This window comes from Pelophylax lessonae (genome assembly GCF_965119305.1).
Source record: "Pelophylax lessonae genome assembly, chromosome: 8".
NCBI lineage: Eukaryota > Metazoa > Chordata > Amphibia > Anura > Ranidae > Pelophylax > Pelophylax lessonae.
Window position 1 is genome coordinate 5,375,604 of NC_138775.1, and position 12,477 is coordinate 5,388,080.

The window sequence follows — 12,477 nt, forward strand, 5'->3', positions numbered from 1 at the left end:
GATTTTTATTTTTTGCGCTATAAACAAAAAAAGAGCGTCAATAACAATATTTTTCACATTTTTTATAGGAAATTCCCCAAAAAAAATGTAAAAATCAAAATTTTTTAACATTTTTGGCCAATTTCTTTTATGCTACATATGTTTGGTAAAAAAAAAATCGCAAAAAGCGTATTTTGATTGGTTTGCGCAAAAGTTATCGCGTTTACTAACTAAGGGAAAGATTTTTGTCATTTTTGTTGTTTTTTTTTTTTAACGCGTAACTGCGGCGATCTGCGATTTTTTTTGTGGTACTGCGACATTGCGGCGGACAGATTGGACCCTTGACTGACATTTTTTACAATTTTGGGGTTACCAGTGACATTACTACAGTAATCAGTGCTATACATATGCACTGTTACTGTAAAATGACACTGGCAGTGAAGGGGTTAACTTTTTTTGAGAGGGAGGGGTTATGTGTGTCCCTAGGGGCGTGATTGGCTGTGGCTAGAGGTGTAGCAACAGTGATCAACGGTCCTACATAGTAGAACCGTATGATCACTATTCATACACAGGGGATAATGACAGGCGGCTTGTTTACATTAGCCGCCTGCATTTCTCCCGCTCTAACGGACGATCGCGAGTGACCAGCGGACATCGGGTCCGCCGGGCACACGCGCGGGGGGTTCCGTGGCCTCCGGCGGCGCGCGCTCGCTCCCTAGACCCTCACAGGCTAGCGATGTAGCCCTACATCGCTTTGCCTGCGAGGGGCCGACCGCCGCAGTAAATAGTCGTGCGGCGGTCGGCAAGCGGTTAAACAAACATCAGTAGTTGTAACAATAACACGTGCCACATGGCACATAGCTAATAACAAAGAAACCATTGAAGCGCAAAAAGGGGAAAAAGCACATGAGCTAACCAAAAAATGAAGGCAGTTTGTGCAACCGGAAAAGCGTTTGAGTACAAAGAAGGGTTCGGGCTGAGGGAGAATGCACGCCCTAAAGGCGAATGGCTCTGTGGCATCCCTTGGCCGTATCTTGAGAGAAATGCAATCCATGCAATTGAAACCTAGGAGGCCCTTGGACACACGAACAGGGGGAAGGACACCCCCAAGGGGAACACACTGTGTCCGAGGCCCCAGAACGTGCACCCGAGGGGGCTACGAGAGGACCATCTCGGAGATAGAGGGAACAGGGGGATCATGCAGAAGGGTATATCGGAGAGGGCGGGTGATTGGTAAGTGCATGTGGTCAACTAGGTCGTCCTAGTACCTTGGTACTACTTTACTTGCATTTCTTGACCTTCAAATTGTATAGTCTTATTCCCATACATTTCTTTGAGTTCGGCTAATTCCTCATCCTGATAGTGTATTTTACCCAACTCACATGCCCTTTATTCAGGTCCTTCTACTTGGGCACATGTTAGAGCAGACACAGGGAATGACAAAGTATTCTCTATCAGAGGCCATTCCTGCAGCCTCCATTGCTAATTTGTCTCCAGTGTTGTTCCAGTAGTAGTGGGATGTTTGTTTTCTGTGGGCCCGTACCTTTCTCACATTAATGTCTGAGATGTCTGCGTATTCTATTATTTTCCATAAAGGTGCAAATCTCATCTCATGGCCATCAGTTAGTTTAAAACCCATCACATTCCACCATGGCAGACCATTAACCGCTCCCTTGCATACCTGATATGGATCAGAAGCCACATTAACAAATCCACCTTTATCTTATACTTCTATGAAAACTTGCAGAATTGTTGCTATTTCCTCATACTGAGCACATAGGATAAAACATAAGGAACACATAGTGTTCAAAAATAAAAATAAAAACATGGGACTTTGTATGAGGTGTGGCCAGTATACACATAATGATATAGTGGTAGTACATATACAACTGCTGGTAGGCATGAAGAGGCATATGATTAATCATCACGTGTTTATTAACATGTTCTATAGCACTTTAACATTGGTATATTAGGTAAACAATTAACCACTTAAGCCCCGGAAGATTTTACCCCCTTCCTGACCACGGGGTATTTTGCGATTCGGCACTGCGTGACTTGAACAGACAATTGTGCGGTCGTGCGACGCTGTACCTAAACAAATTTGATGTCTTTTTTTTTCCCCACAAACAGAGCTTTCTTTTGGTGGTATTTGATCACCTGTGCGATTTTTTGATCATGCGCTATAAACAAAAAAAGAGTGTCAATTTTGCAAAAATAACAATATTTTTCACATTTTTTTATATGAAATTCCCCAAAAAAAAAATGTAAAACTCTAAATTTTTTAAAATTTTTGGCCAATTTGTTTTCTGCTACACATGTTTGGTAAAAAAAAATCACAATAAGCGTATTTTGATTGGTTTGCGCAAAAGTTATTGCGTCTACTAACTACGGGTAAAGAATTATGTCATTTTTATTTTTTTATTTTTTTTTTACTAGTAATGGCGGCGATCTGCGATTTTTAGCGGGACTGTGACATTACGGTGGACCCTTGACTGACATTTCTGACACTTTTGGGGGTACCAGTGACATTACTGCAGTAATCAGTGCTATACATATGCACTGTTACTGTAAAAATGACACTGGCAGGGAAGGGGTTAACTTTATTGGAGAGGGAGGGGTTAAGTGTGTCCCTAGGGGCGTGCTTCTAACTGTGCAGGGATGTGGTTGTGTGTGTAACAGCACAGATCAACGGTCCTACATAGCAGGACCATTAGATCAGTGATTTTACACAGGGGAGAATGACAGGCGGCTTTGTTTACATCATCATTTCTCCCTTCACAGCGGACGATCGCGAGTGACCGGCGGACATCGGAGGTGTCCGTGAACGAGCCAAGGCGGGAGCGTGCCTCCGGCGGCGCGCGCCCGCCCGATATTGGCTCCCAGGCTAGTGACGTAGCCATACGTCACTTTTCCTGGCCGGGGCTGACCGCCGCAGTATATGTACTTACGGCGGTCGGCAACCGGTTAATCAAAGGGGAATGTACATAATATACAGATAAATAACATGATATGACCATAATATGATAAAAACAATAGCAGAATAGACCAACAGACATAGGGTGAAGGTAAAAAAAGGTAATTGGATGCATGCTGAATGTTAGCAGTCAGTTGAATGGCCTCTTGGGCTCAACGCGTTTCGTGAAAGAAATTTCACTTTATCAGGAGCAGGCACATTTTGGTTTAATGGGGGTAAGAACTATCAAAGAGGCTGTTGGCCACCCATGAGTATGTCCATGAAGGGAACTGAGGGGGCGAATGCTCCGTACAAAGCCAAGGCGCAAGGTCCACATACAGTGCGTGGATTGCCATCATGGGTCAAATAGGGACCGAGGCAGAGGCAGGGTCGTCGCTCCCAGCGTCACGGTCCATTCAAGCTACGGGTCACCACCCTTTACGACCGCTCAACACATACAGCAATGTGCAAAAGTTTTGGGTAGGTGTGAAAAAAATATTTATTTGTATCAATTAACAAGATGGAAAGTAAAAGAAGGGAAGAGAAATCCAAATACAATTAATAATTGGGGTGACCCCCCCCCCCTATGCCTACTTCTGGGTAGACTTGCACACTGTTTTTAAAGGAACTCGGCAGGTAGGTTGTTCTATGTACACCTTGGATAATTAAGCTCAGATCTTCTTTGGATGTCGGCTGCCTCCAATCCTTCTGTCTCTTCATGTCATCCCAGACAGACTCCATGATGGTGAGATCATGGCTTTGTGGGGGCCAAACCATCACTTCCAGGATTCCTTGTTCTTCTTTACACTGAAGATAGTTCTTAATTCTAAATACAGTTCATCAGATTTACATTTTTCTATATTTTCACCATCCAGGATATAATGTGGTTTGAGGCATTACTGGTGGACTTTCACTTCTGAGCCTGGCAACACCTACTCTATTCCCAAATTCCTGGGCTGAGTCCTAGCTGAGCTGAAAGTGAGGCTTAGTAGGGCTTCCTGGATCGGTTTAAGTATTTAAATATATATCTATATATATCCAATGCTTGTCACTGCACACATATCAGAGATAAAAAAAGCAGCAAAGACTGTAATACACACAATCCAAAAGAGAGGCCGGTGTTCTAAAATTTTGTCGGACCCATGAAAATTCCACACCTCGTCACTTCCGGTGACGCTACGTCATAACCCAGCTGGTGCCACAGCTGGTGCGACCCCCGGTGCGCATGCGCACAAGACATTTTCAAGGTCCGATGAAATTCTAAGACTTAGAGAACAGCTGACTGAGAGGAGGAGGGGCTGAGGTGGGACGCACTCACCGCCGCGGGAAAATTTTACAACACGTTGCAGAGCTGACTTAGAGGAGGCGGGAAGGAAGTGAATATATATATATATATATGAAGCTGTAGAGCTGACTTATAGGGGGCGGGACGGAGGTGCGTAATGAATGCACTAAAAGCGGCTCCTTCTATTCTAAGTATGCTAAATAATAATCTAAGTCAGCTCTACAGCTCCATATATATATATATATATATATTCACTTCCTTCCCGCCTCCTCTAAGTCAGCTCTGCAACGTGTTGTAAAATGTTCCCGCGGCGGTGTGTGCGTCTCACCTCAGCCCCTCCTCCTCTCAGTCAGCTGTTCGCTAAGTCTTAGAATTTCATCGGACCTTGAAAATGCCTTGTGCGCATGTGCACCGGGGCTCGCACCAGCTGGGTTATGACGTAGCGCCACCGGAAGTGACGAGGTCTGGAATTTTCATGGGTCCGACAAAATTTTAGAACACCGGCATTCACTAGTCTTGAAAGGTGAATGCACAGTGAAGGTTTTATTTCAACATTTCCACAAGGCACAAGCTCGTTGTCCTGAAGAAGATGAGCTTGTGCCTCTTCGAAATGTTGAAATAAAACCTTCACTGTGCATTCACCTTTCAAAACCAAAATACTGTAATTATTTATATATACAGTATCTCACAAAAGTAAGTACACCCCTCACATTTCTGTAAATATTTTATTCTATCTTTTCATGTGACAACACTGAAGAAATGACACTTTGCTACAATGTAAAGTAGTGAGTGTACAGCTTGTATAAGGCCCCGTTCACACTGGGGCGACGCTACTTGCCGGGGCGACCTCACAGATCGCGGTGCGCAGCTCGCACCACTACCTCGGAGCGGCCGGCACGGACTTCATATCATTGAAGTCAATGCAGGTCGCTCCGGGTCGCCCCAAAGAAGCTCCGGACCCTTTTTCTAAGTCGGAGCGACTTGTGTCGCTCCTATTAGAACGGGTCCACCACTTCTCTATGGCAGGCAACCTACGGCGACCTGTCAGGCGACCAGGTCGCCTGACAGGTCGCCCCAATGTGAACGGGCTCTTACAGTGTAAATTTGCTGTCCCCTCAAAATAACTCAACACACAGCCATTAATGTCTAAAATGCTGGAAACAAAAATGAGTACACCCCTAAGTGAAGATGTCCAAGTTGGGCCCAAAGTGTCGATATTTTGTGTGGCCATGACATAATGAGCTAGTATGTATCGCATACTAGCTCTTATGAAATACTTACATAAAAACGAAGCCCCCACAGTGCCGCCTGCTCAGCGACAGGACGGTCGACATGTTCGGCCGTCCTGCTTCCTGGTTCGCATCCTCCGGCCATCTGATTGGCCGGAGGCGCGATTACATCACTTCAGGGTGGCCGTTCCTTCAGAGCGCATGCGCCGATGACGTGATCGGCTGCATGCACTGTAAATATCTCCTAAACGATGCAAGTTTAGGAGATATTTACAGCACCTATAGGTAAGCCTAAATATAGGCTTACCTATAGGTAAATGTCAACAAAGTGGGTTTACAACCACTTTCATTCTGAAAAAGGATTGGCTCGGCATAACGAATATGAATAAATTAAATTCTTCAATGAACGAATGCATCTGAAAAAAAACCAAAGTGAAACAGTTCTGGTGTGCAGATGTCTACTGCTTAGGCCTTAAACCTCGGCCTTTGGCTGGTCCATTAGACCACCTTACATAGTATCTTTGTCTCAGAGGCGTAACTAGAAACTTCAGGGCCCCGATAAAAAAAAACATGAAGGGCCCCCCGGACCTTTTCCTTTTAAGCCTGGGGCTCTTTACTATGGTTCCACAGCGGGACCCTTTCACAAGTTCTGCAGTGGGCCCCCTTCCTGCCATCTTGGGGCCTCCCCACGGTGGTGGAATGCCAGGGCCCGGTTGCAAGTGTGACCTTTGTGATCCTGGAAGTTCACCCACTGGTGTCAGTAGTTTTTATTTTTTGGTACTTGCTGTCATTTTTTGCACCCCAGTTCCTATGTTTTCCTTCATAGGATGTGAAAACAAGGCTAAGCGACTCAACTATGCAGGAACACATAGAAACTGGGATGCAGAAAAATGGCAGCAGGAGGAGAAAAATGTGAATATTTGGCTGTATCAGGAGTCAGTTTGTTGGTGAAGGGCTGGAGAGCAGTACAATAATGACTGTCTGCAGCCAACTGTGAAGCATGGTGGATGTTCCTTGCAAGTTTGGAGCTGCATTTCTGCAAATGGAGTTTCAGATTTGGTAAGGATCAATGGTGTTCGCAATGCTGAGAAATATGCACAAATACTTCTCCATCATGCCATACTATCAGGGAGGCATGTGACTGGCCCCAAATTTATTCTGCACCTGGACTAAAAACCCCAGATATACAGCCAATGTCATTCAGAACTATTTTGAGTGTAGAGAAGAACAAGGAGTCCTGGAAGTAATGATTTGGCCCCCATAGAGCCCTGATCTCACTATCATGGATTCTGTCTGGGATGACATTGAGAGACAGAAGGATTTGAGGAAGCCTACATGTGGGGAGGTGCAGTGTGGTGCAGGCAATAAGTACACTATGGCTCTCCAGTTGTTCAGGAACTACAATTCCCATCATGCCTAGTCATGTCTGTGAATGTCAGAGTTTTACAATGCCGCATGGGATGTGTAGTTCCACAACAGCTGGAGGGCCGTAGTTTAAGGGTCCCTGAGCTAGAGGCTTCACCTGTTACCACTTTTTTGGGCTGGGCGGACGGTCCGCTTTCAGGTGATGCTGCTAAGTAGCCATTTGGCCGTTATCACAAGGAACTGGAAGGGAAGTCCCCCCCCCCCCCCCGCCACCTTCTGCCGCTCCCACCAGGAGACCTGAGCAACCAGCCGGCACATCCACCAGCTGGTCAGATTCCCGAACAAAGCCGGAATCAGCTTTGATTGGGTCTCAGATGTAGTAACCTGGAAGCGACAACATTGCCAATGGCAACGATTTTGAAAAATACAAAGTATTCAAAAATGCAGATCTTGGCGTTTTGAATACTTTAAAGTATAGAGGAGGGGTTTGGGGTCTTTTAGAACCACGATCCCTCCATAAAGAGTACCTGTCATTGCTTATTACTGTCACATTCCCCCCGATCCCTCCATAAAGAGTACTTGTCACTCCTATTACTGTCACATTCCCCCCCGATCCCTCCATAAAGAGTACCTGTCACTGCCTATTACTGTCACATTCCCCCCCGATCCCTCCATAAAGAGTACCTGTCACTGCCTATTACTGTCACATTCCCCCCGATCCCTCCATAAAGAGTACCTGTCACTGCTATTACTGTCACATTCCCCCCAATCCCTCCATAAAGAGTACCTGTCACTCCTATTACTGTCACATTCCCCCCCGATCCCTCCATAAAGAGTACCTGTCACTGCTATTACTGTCACATTCCCCCCGATCCCTCCATAAAGAGTACCTGTCACTCCTATTACTGTCACATTCCTCCCGATCCCTCCATAAAGAGTACCTGTCACTGCTATTACTGTCACATCCCCCCCGATCCCTCCATAAAGAGTACCTGTCACTCCTATTACTGTCACATTCCACCCGATCCCTCCATAAAGAGTACCTGTCACTCCTATTACTGTCACATTCCCCCCGATCCCTCCATAAAGAGTACCTGTCACTGCCTATTACTGTCACATCCCCCGGATCCCTCCATAAAGAGTACCTGTCACTGCATATTACTGTCACATTCCTCCCGATCCCTCCATAAAGAGTACCTGTCACTCCTATTACTGTCACATTCCCCCCCGATCCCTCCATAAAGAGTACCTGTCACTGCCTATTACTGTCACATTCCCCCCGATCCCTACATAAAGAGTACCTGTCACTCCTATTACTGTCACATTCCCCCCGATCCCTCCATAAAGAGTACCTGTCACTGCTATTACTGTCACATTCCCCCCGATCCCTCCATAAAGAGTACCTGTCACTCCTATTACTGTCACATTCCCCCCGATCCCTCCATAAAGAGTACCTGTCACTGCATATTACTGTCACATTCCCCCCGATCCCTTCATAAAGAGTACCTGTCACTGCTATTACTGTCACATTCCCCCCCGATCCCTCCATAAAGAGTACCTGTCACTCCTATTACTGTCACATTCCCCCCGATCCCTCCATAAAGAGTACCTGTCACTGCATATTACTGTCACATTCCTCCCGATCCCTCCATAAAGAGTACCTGTCACTCCTATTACTGTCACATTCCCCCTGATCCCTCCATAAAGAGTACCTGTCACTCCTATTGCTGTCACATTCCCCCCCGATCCCTCCATAAAGAGTACCTGTCACTGCCTATTACTGTCACATTCCCCCCGATCCCTACATAAAGAGTACCTGTCACTCCTATTACTGTCACATTCCCCCCGATCCCTCCATAAAGAGTACCTGTCACTGCCTATTACTGTCACATTCCCCCCGATCCCTACATAAAGAGTACCTGTCACTCCTATTACTGTCACATTCCCCCCGATCCCTCCATAAAGAGTACCTGTCACTGCTATTACTGTCACATTCCCCCCGATCCCTCCATAAAGAGTACCTGTCACTCCTATTACTGTCACATTCCCCCCGATCCCTTCATAAAGAGTACCTGTCACTGCTATTACTGTCACATTCCCCCCGATCCCTCCATAAAGAGTACCTGTCACTGCTATTACTGTCACATTCCCCCCGATCCCTCCATAAAGAGTACCTGTCACTCCTATTACTGTCACATTCCCCCCGATCCCTCCATAAAGAGTACCTGTCACTGCATATTACTGTCACATTCCTCCCGATCCCTCCATAAAGAGTACCTGTCACTCCTATTACTGTCACATTCCCCCCCGATCCCTCCATAAAGAGTACCTGTCACTGCCTATTACTGTCACATTCCCCCCGATCCCTACATAAAGAGTACCTGTCACTCCTATTACTGTCACATTCCCCCCGATCCCTCCATAAAGAGTACCTGTCACTGCATATTACTGTCTCATTCCCCCCGATCCCTACATAAAGAGTACCTGTCACTGCTATTACTGTCACATTCCCCCCGATCCCTCCATAAAGAGTACCTGTCACTGCTATTACTGTCACATTCCTCCCGATCCCTCCATAAAGAGTACCTGTCACTCTCTATTACTGTCACATTCCCCCTGATCCCTCCATAAAGAGTACCTGTCACTCCTATTACTGTCACATTCCCCCCCGATCCCTCCATAAAGAGTACCTGTCACTGCCTATTACTGTCACATTCCCCCTGATCCCTCCATAAAGAGTACCTGTCACTGCTATTACTGTCACATTCCCCCCCGATCCCTCCATAAAGAGTACCTGTCACTCCAATTACTGTAACATTCCCCCCCCATCCCTCCATAAAGAGTACCTGTCACTGCCTATTACTGTCACATTCCCCCCGATCCCTCCATAAAGAGTACCTGTCACTGCCTATTCCTGTCACATTCCTCCCGATCCCTCCATAAAGAGTACTTGTCACTGCCTATTACTGTCACATTCCCCCCCGATCCCTCCATAAAGAGTACCTGTCACTTCCTATTACTGTCACATCCCCCCCCCCCGATCCCTCCATAAAGAGTACCTGTCACTTCCTATTACTGTCACATTCCCCCCCCCCCCGATCCCTCCATAAAGAGTACCTGTCACTGCCTATTACTGTCACATTCCTCCCGATCCCTCCATAAAGAGTACCTGTCACTGCCTATTACTGTCACATTCCCCCCGATCCCTCCATAAAGAGTACCTGTCACTGCCTATTACTGTCACATTCCCCCCGATCCCTCCATAAAGAGTACCTGTCACTCCTATTACTGTCACATTCCTCCCGATCCCTCCATAAAGAGTACCTGTCACTGCCTATTACTGTCACATTCCTCCCGATCCCTCCATAAAGAGTACCTGTCACTGCCTATTACTGTCACATTCCTCCCGATCCCTCCATAAAGAGTACCTGTCACTGCCTATTACTGTCACATTCCCCCCGATCCCTCCATAAAGAGAACCTGTCACTGCCTATTACTGTCACATTCCTCCCGATCCCTCCATAAAGAGTACCTATCACTCCTATTACTGTCACATTCCCCCCGATCCCTCCATAAAGAGTACCTGTCACTAATATTACTGTCACATTCCTCCCGATCCCTCCATAAAGAGTACCTGTCACTCCTATTACTGTCACATTCCCCCCCGATCCCTCCATAAAGAGTACCTGTCACTGCCTATTACTGTCACATTCCCCCCGATCCCTACATAAAGAGTACCTGTCACTCCTATTACTGTCACATTCCCCCCCCATCCCTCCATAAAGAGTACCTGTCACTGCATATTACTGTCTCATTCCCCCCGATCCCTACATAAAGAGTACCTGTCACTCCTATTACTGTCACATTCCCCCCGATCCCTCCATAAAGAGTACCTGTCACTGCTATTACTGTCACATTCCCCCCGATCCCTCCATAAAGAGTACCTGTCACTGCTATTACTGTCACATTCCTCCCGATCCCTCCATAAAGAGTACCTGTCACTCTCTATTACTGTCACATTCCCCCTGATCCCTCCATAAAGAGTACCTGTCACTGCCTATTACTGTCACATTCCCCCTGATCCCTCCATAAAGAGTACCTGTCACTGCTATTACTGTCACATTCCCCCCCGATCCCTCCATAAAGAGTACCTGTCACTGCCTATTACTGTCACATTCCCCCCGATCCCTCCATAAAGAGTACCTGTCACTCCTATTACTGTCACATTCCCCCCGATCCCTCCATAAAGAGTACCTGTCACTCCTATTACTGTCACATTCCTCCCGATCCCTCCATAAAGAGTACCTGTCACTCTCTATTACTGTCACATTCCCCCTGATCCCTCCATAAAGAGTACCTGTCACTGCCTATTACCGTCACATTCCCCCTGATCCCTCCATAAAGAGTACCTGTCACTGCTATTACTATCACATTCCCCCCGATCCCTCCATAAAGAGTACCTGTCACTGCCTATTACTGTCACATTCCCCCCCGATCCCTCCATAAAGAGTACCTGTCACTGCCTATTACTGTCACATTCCCCCCCATCCCTCCATAAAGAGTACCTGTCATTGCATATTACTGTCACATTCCCCCGATCCCTCCATAAAGAGTACCTGTCATTGCATATTACTGTCACATTCCCCCGATCCCTCCATAAAGAGTACCTGTCACTCCTATTACTGTCACATTCCCCCGATCCCTCCATAAAGAGTACCTGTCACTGCATATTACTGTCACATTCCCCCCGATCCCTCCATAAAGAGTACCTGTCACTCCTATTACTGTCACATTCCCCCGATCCCTCCATAAAGAGTACCTGTCACTGCATATTACTGTCACATTCCCCCCGATCCCTCCATAAAGAGTACCTGTCACTCCTATTACTGTCACATTCCCCCGATCCCTCCATAAAGAGTACCTGTCACTCCTATTACTGTCACATTCCCCCCCGATCCCTCCATAAAGAGTACCTGTCACTGCATATTACTGTCTCATTCCCCCCGATCCCTACATAAAGAGTACCTGTCACTGCTATTACTGTCACATTCCCCCCGATCCCTCCATAAAGAGTACCTGTCACTGCTATTACTGTCACATTCCTCCCGATCCCTCCATAAAGAGTACCTGTCACTCTCTATTACTGTCACATTCCCCCTGATCCCTCCATAAAGAGTACCTGTCACTGCCTATTACTGTCACATTCCCCCTGATCCCTCCATAAAGAGTACCTGTCACTGCTATTACTGTCACATTCCCCCCCGATCCCTCCATAAAGAGTACCTGTCACTGCCTATTACTGTCACATTCCCCCCGATCCCTCCATAAAGAGTACCTGTCACTCCTATTACTGTCACATTCCCCCCGATCCCTCCATAAAGAGTACCTGTCACTCCTATTACTGTCACATTCCTCCCGATCCCTCCATAAAGAGTACCTGTCACTCTCTATTACTGTCACATTCCCCCTGATCCTTCCATAAAGAGTACCTGTCACTGCCTATTACTGTCACATTCCCCCCGATCCCTCCATAAAGAGTACCTGTCACTGCTATTACTATCACATTCCCCCCGATCCCTCCATAAAGAGTACCTGTCACTGCCTATTACTGTCACATTCCCCCCGATCCCTCCATAAAGAGTACCTGTCACTGCCTATTACTGTCA

The 12,477-nt window shown here is 46.6% G+C and overlaps 1 protein-coding gene across 1 annotated transcript in view; it reads left to right on the forward strand.

The window, feature by feature from the left end:
• Window positions 1-12,477, forward strand: part of PDE6H (phosphodiesterase 6H) — a gene marked incomplete at its 3' end in the record, with an annotated part of 169,828 nt that overhangs the window by 49,849 nt on the left and 107,502 nt on the right. The window lies entirely within an intron of this gene.